This window comes from Quercus robur, chromosome 11 (assembly GCF_932294415.1).
Source record: "Quercus robur chromosome 11, dhQueRobu3.1, whole genome shotgun sequence".
NCBI classification, from domain to species: domain Eukaryota; kingdom Viridiplantae; phylum Streptophyta; class Magnoliopsida; order Fagales; family Fagaceae; genus Quercus; species Quercus robur.
The window spans coordinates 41,360,064-41,375,946 of NC_065544.1; the positions used below are offsets into that span (position 1 = coordinate 41,360,064).

At 33.3% G+C, this 15,883-nt stretch overlaps 1 long non-coding RNA gene across 50 annotated transcripts in view; it reads left to right on the forward strand.

Annotated features, from left to right (window-relative positions):
- The window catches only part of LOC126705646 (uncharacterized), a 40,267-nt gene that overhangs the window by 21,042 nt on the left and 3,342 nt on the right, over positions 1–15,883 (forward strand). The window contains exons 2-6 of one of the 50 annotated variants that reach the window (XR_007648363.1): positions 4,863–4,882; positions 4,998–6,344; positions 7,066–7,110; positions 14,254–14,426; positions 14,664–15,703. The exons of 22 other annotated variants lie outside the window; for them this stretch is intronic. This is a non-coding gene — a long non-coding RNA (uncharacterized LOC126705646). Of the gene's footprint in view, positions 1–1,845; positions 2,907–4,550; positions 4,883–4,997; positions 6,345–6,712; positions 6,956–7,065; positions 7,286–7,513; positions 7,744–7,925; positions 8,517–10,353; positions 10,857–12,433; positions 13,615–14,208; positions 14,427–14,663; positions 15,704–15,883 lie in introns of those variants that run through there. 27 more of the 50 variants (XR_007648360.1, XR_007648366.1, XR_007648368.1 and 24 more) reach the window with 27 other exon arrangements.

The following is a 15,883-nucleotide window of genomic DNA, read 5'->3' on the forward strand; positions in this document are numbered from 1 at the left end:
GTTTTGGGAGTTTTGGTTGATATGGTGATTTATTGTCTTTGGTTAATTATGTAAGATAGCTGTAGCTTGGTTTAAACATGTCTGCTATTTAAATGCCTTTAAAGTATAGGTTTATGCTTCTGTATGAGTTGGGCTTTCTGGGAATTATATGGAGAACTTGCATCATAATTTGCAATCTTATGTTATTGTCAATTGATTTCCTCATCATAGAAAGTGAGTGGCTTATCATGTGAAAATCGAACCAAGTTGTTAGTCTTCAGTCTTTGTTATTCTGGACTCTGTATTATATGAGCACTGAGTAATACGTTCTTTATAAGCTGGTGGTGCTCTCTTTGTGGTTTTATGAACACAATGCTGATAATTTAATTTTGACTGTTTATAGGAGGCGAAACTGATTTCGACTTTCTTGTATTTATCTTGTAGAGATGAGTTCTTCCTTTTTTTTCTTTTAAATTTTTTTTTGTCTACTTCTGCAATTTTAGGAGTGCTAAATCTCAATCCTTACATGTCTACAGGAAGCAGAATTTTTTTGGACTTAATGGCGGAAGTTTGATTCTGCAATAAGATCTCTTTTCCTCGTGTTAGTTTCAGCCAGTGGTGGTGTGAAAATTCCTGTGCAATTCTTTTCCCTTTTTACCAGAGTCTTGTTTAGTTTTGATCATTCTATGTGGGACAACTCATCTCTTATTCAAATGTATGAACTCATCTCTTGCTTTTATGGGACAGGTTTATCGATGGTGATAGTGACCCATATTTGGTTGTGGAGGTAGAATAATATAGATGATTTTGCTTTGTCCTGTGATTGGCAATAGTTTGGCACTTTGGCTTTATGTGAATTGGTTTTAACTTGAGTCATGGTATTTGCATCATAATTCATAACATTAGCACTTGTTCCTTTTTCTACTACCATCTACTTGCACTTGTCACAACCTTTTAGAACTTGAGATTTCAATCGTGAATTTGGTCATTTGCTAAACCTCTTATGATTTTTGTAGCTTTTGTCAATATGGTGATTTATTGTCATTGGCAGCCATATAAAATATAAGATATGCATGCTATAAAGACTTTCTTTTCTCTAAATGCCTATGAAGTGTGGGGCTGTGCTTCCTTATGTCCGCTCTATGGGTGAGTTGGTAGGGTTTCAAAGTTATATGGTTTTCTCTTGTATTGTTGGATCATTATGTCCTGCTGTTTGTTGTTGGTCTGAAGTCTTGAATCTCGATGTGTCTACTACAGGGGCACGATTCCTTATTGTTGGCTTGCTGGTAATTATAAGTTTTAAAAAGTTAAAATGACATTGTAAAAAAAATACTGGTGCTTCCATTATGTGTATTTTAGGATCCATTTATTCAGCTTTAACTAATCCCAGCATTACTCGGCATTTTTGTTCCAGTTCCTTTTTCTAACTGTCATCTACATGCACTTATTACAACTTTTAAGAGCCTAAGATTGTCAATTTTGTCATTGGGCAGTCATATAAGATAAGAGCTGCCAGCTTTAAAAATGGTTGTTTGAATGCTAGAAAAATATAAGATTTACCTTGTATGGAAGAGTTCTACTCGTTATACAACTTTTGCAATTGTAGGTGCATGTGAAAAAATCTCACTGGAATTTTTTATTGGTGCTTGGCAGCTTAAGGCTTGTTGTTCTTGTTGGCAGCTTAAGTGATGGAGTTTAGTTTGGCATAAGCAATCTTTTCTCCCTCCCTTGTTTTCTTTATTCTCTCCTTCAATCATATGAATTATGAGGATATTTTCCCTATTGTTTTCCAATAATGGACAATATATGCTTTTTTTTAGGATCTGGTTTCCTTGAGGATTATAAATTTCAGTCTCACTCAACGAGGGTTCGAAAGTTCCATTGAAATTCTTGTTCTGCTTTCTAGTTCGACTTTAGTCATTCTATTTTGGTAAGCTTATATCTAATTCGTATGTGGTAATACCTTTTATTAGTGTGGGTGGTTCCTGTGGTGATTTGCACGAGTTAGGCTTTGAATTTTCATAATAGTCAATATCGATTTATTGTCATTGGCAGATTGATAAGATAAGATCTGCATGCCTTAAAAATAGCTGTTCTCTAAATACAAGGGAAGTTTAGGTTTGTGCTTCCTTATACCTCCTCTATAGGTTGGTTGGGTTTCAAAGTTCTGTAGTTTTCTTTTGTATTGTTGGATCATGCTCTGGGATAGGAGGGTTTTATTGATTTTGTTACCCCTAAATTAATCTGTTGAATATGTGTAGGTATGGTATGTCTACTTGGGATGGAGTTTGATGAGAATCTAAGGCAATAATCTTTCTTTATCAGTTGATTTCACTATTCTCTTCATAATAGCTAAATGATAATGTTTCTGCTTGTGTGTTTTTTTAGTTCGTTGGCCAGCAACTTCATTTTGTTAATTGAAGTCTTGCTATTTGTTGTCTATTTCACCATCAATGTCATTTTTGTTAGCCTACAACTAGAGGTTTATTATATCTTGCTATTTGTTGGTAGTCAGAATTCTTGAATCTTGATGTGTCTACAGATTGGGAAGTGCTTAGAAGTCTTGAATTTTTATATGAGGATCTAAGGCAGCATTTTTTTTATTTATCAATTTGTCAATTTATCTCATCATTCTCTCCCCAACATGTGAAGATTAATGTTTCTGCTTGAATGTTTCTCTAGTTTGTGCTAACAATGGAGCTTCATTATGTCCTGCTATCTATTGCTAATTCAAAGACTTTAATCATGATGTGTCTACAAGTGGAAAAATTTTGATTTACTCTTTCAGCAAGAGTGTGTAGAAGTCTTTCGATTATCATTCTCTTTTGATTTCATGTTTTTTTACCCTTGAACATGATCTTGTCTCTTGTACAATTTATTTTATGGACTTTGTTTCTTTGCAGATTTTTAAGGCAGCAGATTTTTAAGGCAGGTATGTTGGATCGATGTCTGCTTTTCTAGATCAATTTGATCCTCTTTATTAGGAGCCCAAATATGTATACTGTCTCTTCCCTTATTGTTGTCTGGCAGGTTATTATTTATTTTTTGATAAATAACGTAAGAACTTTTAATTAGGGAGTAGCCCACCCAAGTACACTGGAAATGTACTATAGTGGCAGAAATTAGTAACCCAAATTACAATGATCAAGAAGAACAGGGAGGGACAAAGAAGTGCATGAAGGTAAAACTAAGCACCATTCAAGGAGAGTATGGAAGAAAAAGGACTGGTAGGTTATTCTGTGTTCCAAGTATTTAAAATTCAATTTGTAAATGAGAATTTGCTGACTTTATTAAACCATAGCATTGCTCATCACGATTGTCCTTGTTCCTTTTTTTATTGCCTTCAACTTGCACTCATGAAAACTTTAGAACTTAAGATCATTTTTTTCTATTGCCATCAGCTTTGGTCAATATTGTGAAAAATAAATAATAAATTGTGATTCATTATTGGGCAGTCATATATGTTAAATATTTGCATTCTTTAAACATGGCTGCTCTTTAAATTCCAGAACAGTACATGTGTATGCTTCCTTGTGTCTTCTGTATAGGTTTCATAGTTTTACTTCTATGGATGTGGTTTGTATAGTTGGACTGTGTGGGTGTGATATTTTGGGTCTTATGGCTCGGTTGCCCCAATTCTTGTGTTTAAAAAATTTCATGCTGTATATCTACTTGGGTGGCAAAGTTTGATGGGGGTCCTTAGGTAATAAGCTCTCTTTATGTCTTGATTTCATTATTTTTTTCTTAATTTGAAGTTTAAAGTATTGGAGTAAGATATTTATGAGTTAGAAAAACAATTTGTTGGATTGACTTTGGGTTGAGCATAGGCTTCTATTGCAACTGTGTTTTAGTTTTTGCTTTTGATCCTAATACTCCCTTAACTACTTGCTGGACCCTTAAGAGGTTTTTGGTTTTCTATTTTATATATATATATATATATATATATTCTTTCTTTGTAGTCTTTAATAATAATAATAATAATAATAATGACTAATTATTTTAATCTACATTTTTATTATTGGAGATTGGATATCTTGCTTGTCTACTTTGTCAGTTTTTTAAATTTAAGTGGTGATGCATTTGTGGTACTTAAGCTAGGTTGATTTTGTTTGGTTGCTTCTTAGTGAAACGTGCTTTTGAGTAGTCTTGCTCTTTATAAAAATTTTCATTTTTCCTTTAGAAGTAAAATCTTATAATTTATAATTATCCCAAACTATGTAGCTGGAATTCTGTTTTTCAGTTTGCTCATGTGGTCATCTTTCATGTAGCACTTGTACATTTGTCTTCTTGTCTTGTTTCTATTGATGTTTTTTTTCTTCTAGTGGAACCTGGTTATGTTGTGCTAGCAGCTCTATTTCTAGTTTGGATTGTCACATTGTCTGTATGTAGGAAGCAAGATTTTTTTTTTTCTTCTTTTTTGTGGTACTTCACAGCTTAAGCAGGTGAGTTTGGCGATAAACTCTCTTTTTCTTCCCCTTTGTTTTTCTCTCTTTCAAGCATAATAATTTTATGGATACATTTTTGTTGTTTTAATTCTGTCTAATACTTGGGTTTGTGACTAAATTTCCTAGGTTTCATTTTCGTGAAGAATTATAATTCCAAGTCTTGCAAAGTGAGGGTTTGAAATTTCTATTGCAATTTTTCTTCCTTTGTCTTGCTGTCTTATTTTATTTTTGGTCATTATGTGTTGGAAACTTCAATAATGAATTCACAGCTTAATCTGACAATGCTTATTATTGCTGTAGTCCACGATTATAATCGTAGTGTGTCTTGAATATGTTTTATGAGGGAAAGCTTTTGCTTTCTCATCCTATAACACGAGTTAGGCTTTCTAGGAATGACTTGGTGCATGGTTTCTTTTTAAAGCATTTGTTGAGGGACAGGTAGATTAAGAATGGTCCAGGTATGGCTTCATTCCATTTATTTAATAGATTTGGGTGCGTGGTTTATTTATTTTTTTAAAGGTGTTTGTTGCAGCAAGCTTCTGTAGATCAATATTTTTTTCTACAAATCTGTAGATCAATTTGTTTCTTCTATTGGAGCATAATACATGAAGTTTCCTTTCCCTTAGTGTTGGCTGGCCGGTAATTATGGGTCCAAAATTATGGGGTCAGCCTGTGGAGATACATTAGAAGTGGCTGGTTGAACTTCTCTAAATTCCTTGTATATGATGTGGGGGATGGTACTAGAGTGAAATTTTGGAAGCATGTGTGGTGCGGGGAGTGTACTTTCCAAGAGGCCTTTCCAGAGCTCTATTGTCTTAGTAGGTCAAAGGATTCCTTGGTGGTTGAAGTTATGAGTTGGTCTGCTGGGAGATTTCACTAGAATGTGCAATTTCGTTGTCCACCACAAGATTGGGAAGAAGAAGCCTTTGATCGGTTTATGGGGTTGGTCTATTCTTCGACAGTGCGGGGGTTTGGCCCAGATAAGGTTTGTTGGAAGCCTGCTAGGAATAGAGGTTTTGAGGTTAGAGGATATTATAGCTATTTCTACCCTCCTACTCTTGTTTCATTCCCATGGAGAATGATATGGAAATCAAAGGTTCCTCTAAGGGTGGCTTTCTTTTCTTGGTCTGCTTCCTTAGGTAAGATCTTAACAACAGACAACCTTCGTAAAAGATGTGTGATAGTGCTTGACTAGTGCTATATGTGTAAGAGATGTGGGGAGTCGGTAGATCATCTTCTACTTCATTGCCCCGTAGCTTGGGAGTTGTGGTCTTTGGTTTTCTGCTTGTTTGGTGTCCAATGGGTTATGCCTCATACTGTTCTTGAGTTGTTTGAGGCTTGGCAAGGAAAGTTTGCACGACATCGTCACATTGATGTTTGGAGATTAGTGCCTCATTGTTTGATTTGGTGCATTTGGCGTGAAAGGAATGCTAGAAGTTTTGAGGGTGGTGAACGTTCTTTGTTGGAGATTAAGTCTTTTTTCTTGCGCGCTCTCTTTGAATGGAGTGTGGTTTTTTCTCATTTTTCTTGTTCTTCTATTCCTATTTTTCTTGATCGTTGTACTTTTGTTTCATAGTTTGTGCCCCCATAGTACATCCCCAATGTACTCGGCTTGGCACTTTTTCTATTATTAATAATATTCTTACGTTACTTATCAAAAAAAAATTATGGGTCTAAAATTTAAAACTTTTTTCTTGTTCTCTTAATTTCACTTTTTGTGCATACATCTTTTAATATATTGTTCTCTCGAATGGAATCCTTGTTCCTTGTTGCACCAAACTTCTGTAGAGATTGATTGATGCTGAATGTGGTTTAATTTGGGGCCATTTTATGTTTGCAAGGTCATCGCTTATTTGAATGTGGTAATTTCTCTTATTGGTATGGTGCCGGTAGAATGATGCTGATCATATGGTTGCCCAGGTAGAGTTCTTCGGGTTATTGGTTTGTCCTGTTATTGGCATGACTTAGGCATTTTGTGAATCAAATTCTTTTAACTTGCACATTTGGTTTATCAATTATTTGTACAAATTCTGTGAATCAAATTCTTTTAATCTATGTATCTGGTTTTTGCATCATTATTTGTAAGAATGGTATGTTGATTGATTGATTTCCTAGTCATAGAAATGTATGAGTAGATGCCATCCATGTCGAATCAAGACTTCCCCCTCCTTTCCTTATAAAAAACTGAAGTTTAAAATGGAGGAAAAAATTAAGCACATGGCATATTAGTTCAATTTGTGGAAAAAAAACACTAAAAATAGTCTATTTCTATTATTACACTTTGGTAGGTTAGAAATAGTGACAAATAAAAGGATTATGAATAGAAATCTTCTTAAAAAATACTTTTTTTCCTATAGATAATCTCTTGATGAAGCTGGTTATCGTTTTTTTGAGAAATTGCCGAGGGAGACGGTATTGATTTATTGCTTTATTGTGTACGCCACTTGTGGAAGAGAGTTTTCCATTTAGAACTATATGGACTTCTCTTCTAGCGCAACTAAACTACAAGAATTTTCTGTGTTTGTGACAAGGTTTGATTTGGCAATAAGCTTCTTTTTTGTTATTTTAAAGAAGAATTATTGGGATAGTTTTCTGCTTGTTTTAATCCATTCTAATACTTGACCTGTAACTGCTTTTCTAGGCTTTGGTTTTCAAGAGCACTATAAATTCTGGTTCACTCAGTAAGGTTTGATACTTCCATTGCATCTCTTGTCTTGTATAATATTTGGTAGCACTCTTATTGGTGTGGGCTTTCTATGAAATATATATCATAATCTGGTTGCTGATTGATGTCATAGAAAGTGGGTGAGAAGATACTGTTCTTAGTCTGAACTATTCTGGATTCATATTTATCAACTGAGGTACATATGCTTTTTCAAAAGCTGGTGATGTCCGTTTTGTGGTTTTGTGAGGACAATATTTTATCATTTTGATGATCTTGATATGTATTGTAATTTGGAGCTGGGCTTTATTCACTTTAACTATAAATAAAACTCTATGTTATTCTATTGTTTTCATGTTTTTTTTTTTTATAAGTCTTTCAATATATTGTTCCCTACTATACATTCTCTATTCCATTTATTTTATAGATTTTGGTCTTCAGCAGCTGTTTTAAGGTGTTTGCACCATAGGTTACGATTACCAAGGAGCTAATTTGTTCAGAAAGGTTTGCATCATAGTTCATAACCTTAGATTGCTGCTGATTGATGTCATAGAAAGTGGGTGAGAAGATAGTGTTCTTAGTCTGAAGTATTTTGGATTCATATTTATCAACTGAGGTACATATGCTTTTTCAGAAGTTGGAGATGTTTGTTTTGTAGTTTTGTGAGTACAATTTTTTTGTCATTTTTGATCTTCATATGTGTACAGCAGTCAAAATTGTAAATTAAAAAAAAAAAAAAATCTTTATGTAATTCTATTGATTGCACTTTTTTTTTTTTGTTTTTTTTTCTTCAATATACTGTTCCCTACTATACATGCTCTATTCTATTTATTCTATAGATTTTGGTCCTCAGCAGCAATTTTGAAGAGTTTGCATCATAGGCTTCGATTACCAAGGAGCTAATACCTTCAGAAAGGTCTACATCATAGTTTGTAACCATAGATTCTTGAGAAAGTGAGTGGGTAGATACTGTCATTGTCAAACCAAGTCCATTTTCAGGCTGAAGTTTTTGCCATTTTGGACTCATATTTGAGCTAATGACATGCTTCTGTATATGTTGGATTTTATTGTTTTATGCGGACAATGTTTGATTATTTATCTTGATCTGTGTACAGGAGTGGAAACTGATTTGGACTTTCTTGTACATGAGCAGTTGAGTTTGTGTAGATGTCTTAAATCTTTCTCAAACTTAAACTGTGTAGACTACAACAATAAGAAAACTCATACTGTCTTGAATTTTACGTTTTGCTTGTAAGTCCTTTGATATAGTGTTCCCACTAACTGTGATATTATACTTTTCCTTGTTCAATTTATTCATAGGTTTTGGTCCTCGTTAGCTGTTTCAAGGCATTAGTTTTGGTGTGGTTGGCTTTCCTCGATCAATTTGGTTCTTGTCTATAGGAGCACGATTCCTTATTGTTGGCTTGCTGGTAATTATGAGTTTTAAAAAGTTAAAATAACATTGTAAAAAAAAAACTGGTGCTTCCATTTTGTGTATTTTAATCTCAGCATTACTTGGCATTTTTGTTCCAGTCCCTTTTTCTAACTGCCATCTACGTGCACTTATTACTACTTTTAAGAACCTAAGATTGTCAATTTTGTCATTGAGCAGTCATATAATGTAAGAGCTGCCAGCTTTAAAAAGGGTTGTTTGAATGCCAGAAAAATATAAGATTTACCTTGTATGGAAGGGTTCTACTCGTTATGTAACTTTTGCAATTGTAGGTGCATGTGAAAAAGTCTCTATGGAATATTTTTTTTGGTGCTTGGCAGCTTAAGGAGTGTTGTTCTTGTTGGCAGTTTAAGTGATGGAGTATAGTTTGGCGATAAGCAATCTTTTCTTTTCCCCTTGTTTTCTTTATTCTCTCCTTCAATCATATGAATTATAAGTATATTTTCCCTATTGTTTTCTAATATTAGGCAACATATGCTATTTTTTAGGATTTGGTTTCCTTGAGGATTATAAATTTTAGTCACTCAACAAGGGTTCGAAAGTTCCATTGAAATTCTTGTCCTGTTTTCTAGTTCGACTTTAGTCATTCTATTTTGGCGAGCTTATATCTAATTCGGATGTGTTAATACCTTTTATTATTGTGGGTTGTGGGAAAGTAATTTTGATATTTCTTTATCCTGTAGTGATGAGCATGAGGAGTGCTTTCTGGAATTAACTTATCCCTCTGGATTTGCATCATAATTGTAATCTTGAATTGTAGCTGATTTGATTTTGTAGTCATTGAAAATGAGAAAATACTGTCAACGTCCTGCCTAATCCTTTGTTAGTCCGAAGGTTTTGCTATTTTGGACTCAAATTCACTAAACAACAATATTCTTCTTTATAGGCTGCCAATGTTTGTTTTATAAATTTGTGAGGGTGATGTTTGGTGTTATTGATAACAATATGTCTACAGGAGGGGAAAATTGTGATTTGGACTTCAACATACCTGAGCTGGAGTTTGTGCTGTGTTGACTGCAACAATAAGCAATCTCTTCCCTTTTCTCGATTTTTCCTTTTTCTTATTTGTCTTTTAAAACACTGTTTGCCCAAACATGATACTATTCAGTATTTTTGTTCAATTTATTTTATAGATTTTGGTGCTTGGCTGTTTGTTGCAGCAAAATTGACTTCTCTAAATCAATCTGGTATCCTACTTGGGAAATGAAGTTTGTTGGGGACCTATGGCATTGATTAAGCTCTCTTTATCTCTGCATGTCATTATTCTTATCCTAAAATTTGAAGATATAAGTATTGGATTAAGATATTTATGAGCAAGGAAAACAAATTGTAGTACTGACATCACACTTTTCTTTGGTTTTTGCAATTAATACATATTGTTACAAATCTGAGATTCGTTTTCTTTGTTATGAATCAGAGGTTCAGGTTTTCTTTGTTTCGAATTTGATATGATTTTGTTGATGCTATCTTGTAGAAAAGAGCTTTGAGCTTTTAGAGTTACATGGGTTTATGTTTATACTTGCAAATTAGGGATTTTTGTTTCAATACCTGGCGATTTTCTAGGTTTTCTTTCAAGAAATTGCATTGGGATTTCAGATTTATATGGATTTATCTTGTATATGTTGGTGATTGCTCTGTTTTTAAGCTGTCAGAGTTACCTGGATTTATGTTAATACTTGTAAATTAGGCAATACCTTGGTGATTTTCTAGGTTTTGTTTCAAGAAATTACAGGAATTTCAGAATTATATGGATTTATCGCTCTATGGTTAACCTGGGTTTCGTTCAAGAAGCTGGTCATCGTTTGTTTTTGCAGAGGGAGACGGTATTGATTTATTGCTATATTGCGTATGCCTCTTGTGGAAGAGAGTTTTCCTTTCAGAACTATATGGATTTATCTTCTATTGCAACTACTGCTATTCTGGTTCATGTTAAAAATGTCAATTACAAGAAAATTTCTGTGTCCGTGGCAGGGTTTGATTTGGGTATAAGTTATGGGGATAGTTTTCTGCTTGTTTAATACATTCTACTACTTGGCCTGTGACTGCTTTTGTGACCGCTTTTGTGACTACTTGTAGGCTTTGGTTTTGTAGGGGACTATAAATTCTGGTTCACTCAAGGGGACTAAATTCTGGTTCACTCAGTAAGGGTTGAAACTTCCATTGCATCTCTTGTCTTGTTTAATATTTGGTAAAACTCTCTTATTGGTGTGTGCTTTCTGGGAAATACATATCATAATCTTAGATTGATGTTATAGAAAGTGGTGAGAAGATACTGTTCTTAGTCTGAAGTATTCTGGATTCATATTTATCAACTGAGGTACATATGCTTTTTCAGAAGTTGGAGATGTTCGTTTTTTAGTTTTGTGAGGACAATTTTTATCATTTTGATCTTGATATGTGTACAGCAGTCAAAATTGTAAATAAAAAAAAAAAAAATTTATGTTATTCTTTTTTTTTTTTTTTTTTTTGTCTTTCAATATACTGTTCCCTACTATACATTTTCTATTCTATTTATCCTATAGATGTTGGCCCTCAGCAACTATTTTAAGGTGTTTGCATCATAGTTCTTTTGATAAAAGTTTGAAAGGTTTGCATCATAGGTTTCGATTACCAAGGATCTAATTCGTTCAGAAGGGTTTGCATCATAGTTCGTAACCTTAGATTATTGCTAATTAATTTCCTAGTTGTAGAAAGTGAGTGGGTAGATATTGTCATTGTCCAACCAAGTCCATTTTCAGGCTGAAGTTTTTGCCATTTTGTACTCATATTTGTGCTCTGAATCACATGCTTCTGTATAAGTTGGTGATGTCTATTTTGTTGTTTTATGTGGACAATGTTTGATTAGTTATCTTGATCTGTCTGCAGGAGTGGAAACTGATTTGGACTTTCCTGTACTTGAGCAGTTGAGTCTGTGTAGAAGTCTTAAATCTTTCTCAAACTTAAACTGTGTAGACTACAACAATAAGAAAACTCATATTGTCTTGAATTTTACATTTTACTTATAAGTCCTTTAATATAGTGTTCCCACTAACTGTGATATTATACTATTCCTTGTCTTTCACGTAGCACTTGTACATTTGTATTCTTGTCTTTTTCTTGCTTCTAGAGGAACCTGGTTATGTTGTGCTAGCAGCTCTATTTCTAGTTTGGATTGTCACATTGTCTGTATGCAGGAAGCAAGAAATTTTTTTTTTTTTTTGGCTGCTTCATGGCTTAAGCAGCTGAGTTTGGCGATAAACTCTCTTTTTCTTCCCCTTTGTTTTTCTTTCCTTCAAGCATAATAGTTATAAGGATACGTTTTTTGTTGTTTTAATTTTGTCTAATACTTGGGTTTGTGACTGAATTTCCTAGGTTTCATTATCGAGACGAATTATAATTCCAAGTCTTGCAAAGTGAGGGTTTGAATTTTCTATTGCAATTTTTCTTCCTTTGTCTTGCTGTCTTATTTTATTTTTGTTCATTATGTGTTGGCAACTTCAATAATGAATTCACAGCTTAATCTAGCAATGCTTATTATTGTTGTAGTCCACAATTATAATCGTAGTGTGTCTTTAATATGGTTTATGAGGGAAAGCTTTTGCTTTCTCTTCTCCTGGCATTTATGGGCTTTCTGGGAGTTACATTGGTATGCATTGTAATTTATTAACTTGGATTGTTGCTACTTGATTTCGTTGCCCCCCAATATCTGGCAACAGAGAATAGCTTGGCTTTCTTGAGTTAGAGAGGATTTATCTTTATATTTTTGCATTCTTTGAAATATTGTAGTTTTTTCATTTGTTGTTTTGCAACTTTTGTGATTCTCTGTGCATGTTAAAATTCTATTGCTTATATGTCTACAGAACTGTTTTTTTTTCTTCTGCTGTACTGGCAGTTTTAGCAGCCAAGTTTGATTAGGTTGATAAATTCTCTTTTTCTCCTGCTTTCATGATTCTCTTTTGCAATCATGAGAACTTAAAAAACTTTTGGCTTGTTTAATTTCTTTTGAAATATATAGTTCTTTCATTTGTTGTTTTGCAACTTTTGCAATTCACATGTTAAAAATCTATTCTTTGTTTCTCTACAGGAACTAGGTTTTTTAAACTTTTTGTTTTTGTGCTTAAGAATTATAAATTTTTTGTATTGTTTTAATTCTTTCTATTACTGTGCTTGTAAATTCTTTTCTTAGGCTTTGGTTTCCTTGACAGCCATAAATTCATGTCTCAGCTAGAGAGGGCTTGAAATTTCCCTTGCAATTCTTCTTGTTTCTTTGTCTTCTCTTGTTTAAATTTTGGTCATTCAATTCGAATGTGGTAATGCCTGTTGATGTTGAGGGACAGGTAGATTAACAAAGTTTTTGACCTTAATATGGTTGCCAGGGAAAATAATACAGCTTTTTTGGTTCATCCTATAGCACGAGTTAGGCTTTCTAGGAATTACTTGGTGCATGGTTTCTTTTTAAGGCATTTGTCGATGGACAAGTAGATTAAGAATGGTCCAGGTATGACTTCATTCCATTTATTTAATAGATTTGGGTGTGTGGTTTATTTATTTTTTTAAAGGTGTTTGTTGCAGCAAGCTTCTGCAGATCAATTTTTTTTGCTACAATTCTTTAGATCAATTTGTTTCTTTTATTGGAGCATATAATAGATGAAGTTTCCATTCCCTTATTGTTGGCCGTCTGGTAATTATGGGTCTAACATTTAAAACTCTTTTCTTGTTCTCTTGATTTCACTTTTTGTGCATACATCTTTTAATATATTGTTCCCTCAAATGGAATCCTTGTTCCTTGTTGCACCAAACTTCTGTAGAGATTGATTGATGCTGAATGTGGTTTAATTTGGGGCCATTTTATTTTTGCAAGGTCATCGCTTATTTGAATGTGGTAATTTCTCTTATTGGTATGGTGCAGGTAGATTGATGCTAATCTTGTGGTTGCTGTGGTAGAATTCTTCAGGTTATTGGCTTGTCCTGTGATTGGCATGACTTAGGCTTTTTGTGAATCAAATTCTTTTAACTTGCACATTTGGTCTTAGCATTTTTATTTGTAAAAATTCTGTGAATCAAATTCTTTTAATCTATGTATGTGGTTTTTGCATCATTATTTTTAAAAATGGTATGTTGATTGATTGATTTCCTTGTCATAGGAATGTTTAAGTAGGTGCCATCCATGTCGAACCAAGACTTCCCCCCTTTCCTTATAAAAAAACTGAAGTTTAAAATGGGGAAAAAATTAAGCGCATAGATTGGTGGAAATAAAAAACAAAATATATTATATTTCTATTATTACACTTGGGTAGGTTAGAAATAGTGACAAATAAAAGGATTATGAATAGAATCTTCTTGAGAAATACTTTTTTTTTTTTTTTTCCTATAGATATTATCTCAATGAAACTGCTTCTCGTTTTTGTTTTTTTTTTTTTTTTTTTTTTTTTTTTTTTTTTTTTTGAGAAAATGGGAGACGGTATTGATTTATTGCTTTATTGTCTATGCCTGTTGTGGATGAGAGTTTTCCTTTTAGAACTATATAGATTTATCTTCTATTGCAACTAAACTAGAAGAGTTTTCTGTGTCCGTGACAGGGTTTGATTTGGTGATAAACTTCTTTTTTGTTATTTTAAAGAAGAATTGTAGGGATAGTTTTCTGCTTGTTTTAATTCACTCTAATACTTGATCCGTAACTGCTTTTCTAGGCTTTGGTTTTCAAGAGGACTAGAAATTCTGGTTCACTCAGTAAGGGTTGATACTTCCATTGCATCTCGTCTTGTATGATATTTGGTAACACTCTTATTGGTGTGGGCTTTCTATGAAATACATATCATAATCTGGTTGCTGCTTGATGTTGTAGAAAGTGGGTGAAAAGATACCGTTCTCAGTCTGAACTATTCTGGATTCATATTTATCAACTGAGGTACATATGCTTTTTCAAAAGCTGGAGATGTCCGTTTTGTGGTTTTGTGAGGAAATTTTTTTTTTTTTTATCATTTTGATGATCTTGATATGTATTGTAATTTGGAGTTGGGCTTTATTCACTTTAACTGTAAATTGAACTCTTTGTGTTATTCTGTTGATTTCACGTTTTTTTATATTATAAGTCCTTCAATATATTGTTCCCTACTATACATTCTCTATTCCATTTATTTTGTAGATTTTGGTCTTCAGCAGCTGTTTTAAGGTGTTTGCATCATAGGTTAAGATTACCAAGGAGCTAATTCGTTCAGAAAGGTTTGCATCACAGTTCATAACCTTAGATTGTTGCTGATTGATGTCATAGAAAGTGGGTGAGAAGATAGTGTTCTTAGTCTGAAGTATTCTGGATTCATATTTATCAACTGAGGTACATATGCTTTTTCCGAAGTTGTAGATGTTCGTTTTGTGAGGACAATTTTTTATTATTTTGATCTTGATATATGTACAGCAGTCAAAATTGTAAGTAAAAAAATAAAAATCTTTTTGTTTTTCTATTGATGTCACGTTTTTTTAATAAGTCTTTCAATATACTGTTCCCTACTATACATTCTCTATTCTATTTATTCTATAGAATTTGGTCCTCAGCAGCTATTTTAAGGTGTTTGCATCATAGTTCTTTTGATAAAAGTTTGAAAGGTTTGTATCATAGGTTTCGATTACCAAGGAGCTAATACCTTCAGAAAGGTCTACATCATAGTTCGTAACCATAGATTGTTGCTAATTAATTATTTAGTTGTAGAAAGTGAGTTGGTAGATACTGTCATTGTCCAACCAAGTCCATTTTCAGGCTGAAGTTTTTGCCACTTTGGACTCATATTTGAGCTAATGACATGCTTCTGTTTAAGTTGGATTTTATTGTTTTATGTGGACAATGTTTGATTATTTATCTTGATTTGTCTACAGGAGTGGAAATTGATTTGGACTTTCTTGTACTTGAGCAGTCGAGTTTGTGTAGAAGTCTTAAATCTTTCTTGAACTTAAATTGTGTAGACTACAACAATAAGAAAACTCATTTTGTCTTGAATTTTACATTTTGCTTGTAAGTCCTTTGATATAGTGTTCCCACTAACTGTGATATTATACTATTCCTTGTTCAATTTATTTATAGGTTTTGGTCCTCAATAGATGTTTTAAGGCATTAGTTTTGGTGAAGTTGGCTTTCCTCGATTGATTTGGTTCTTGTCTATAGGAGCGTGATTCCTTATTGTTGGCTTGCTGGTAATTATGAGTTTTAAAAAGTTAAAATAACATTGTTAAAAAAAAAAAACTGGTGCTTCCATTTTGTGTATTTTAGGATCCATTTGTTCGGCTTTAACTAATCCCGGCATTACTCGGCATTTTTGTTCCAGTTCCATTTTCTAACTGCCATCTACATGCACTTATTTTAACTTTTAAGAA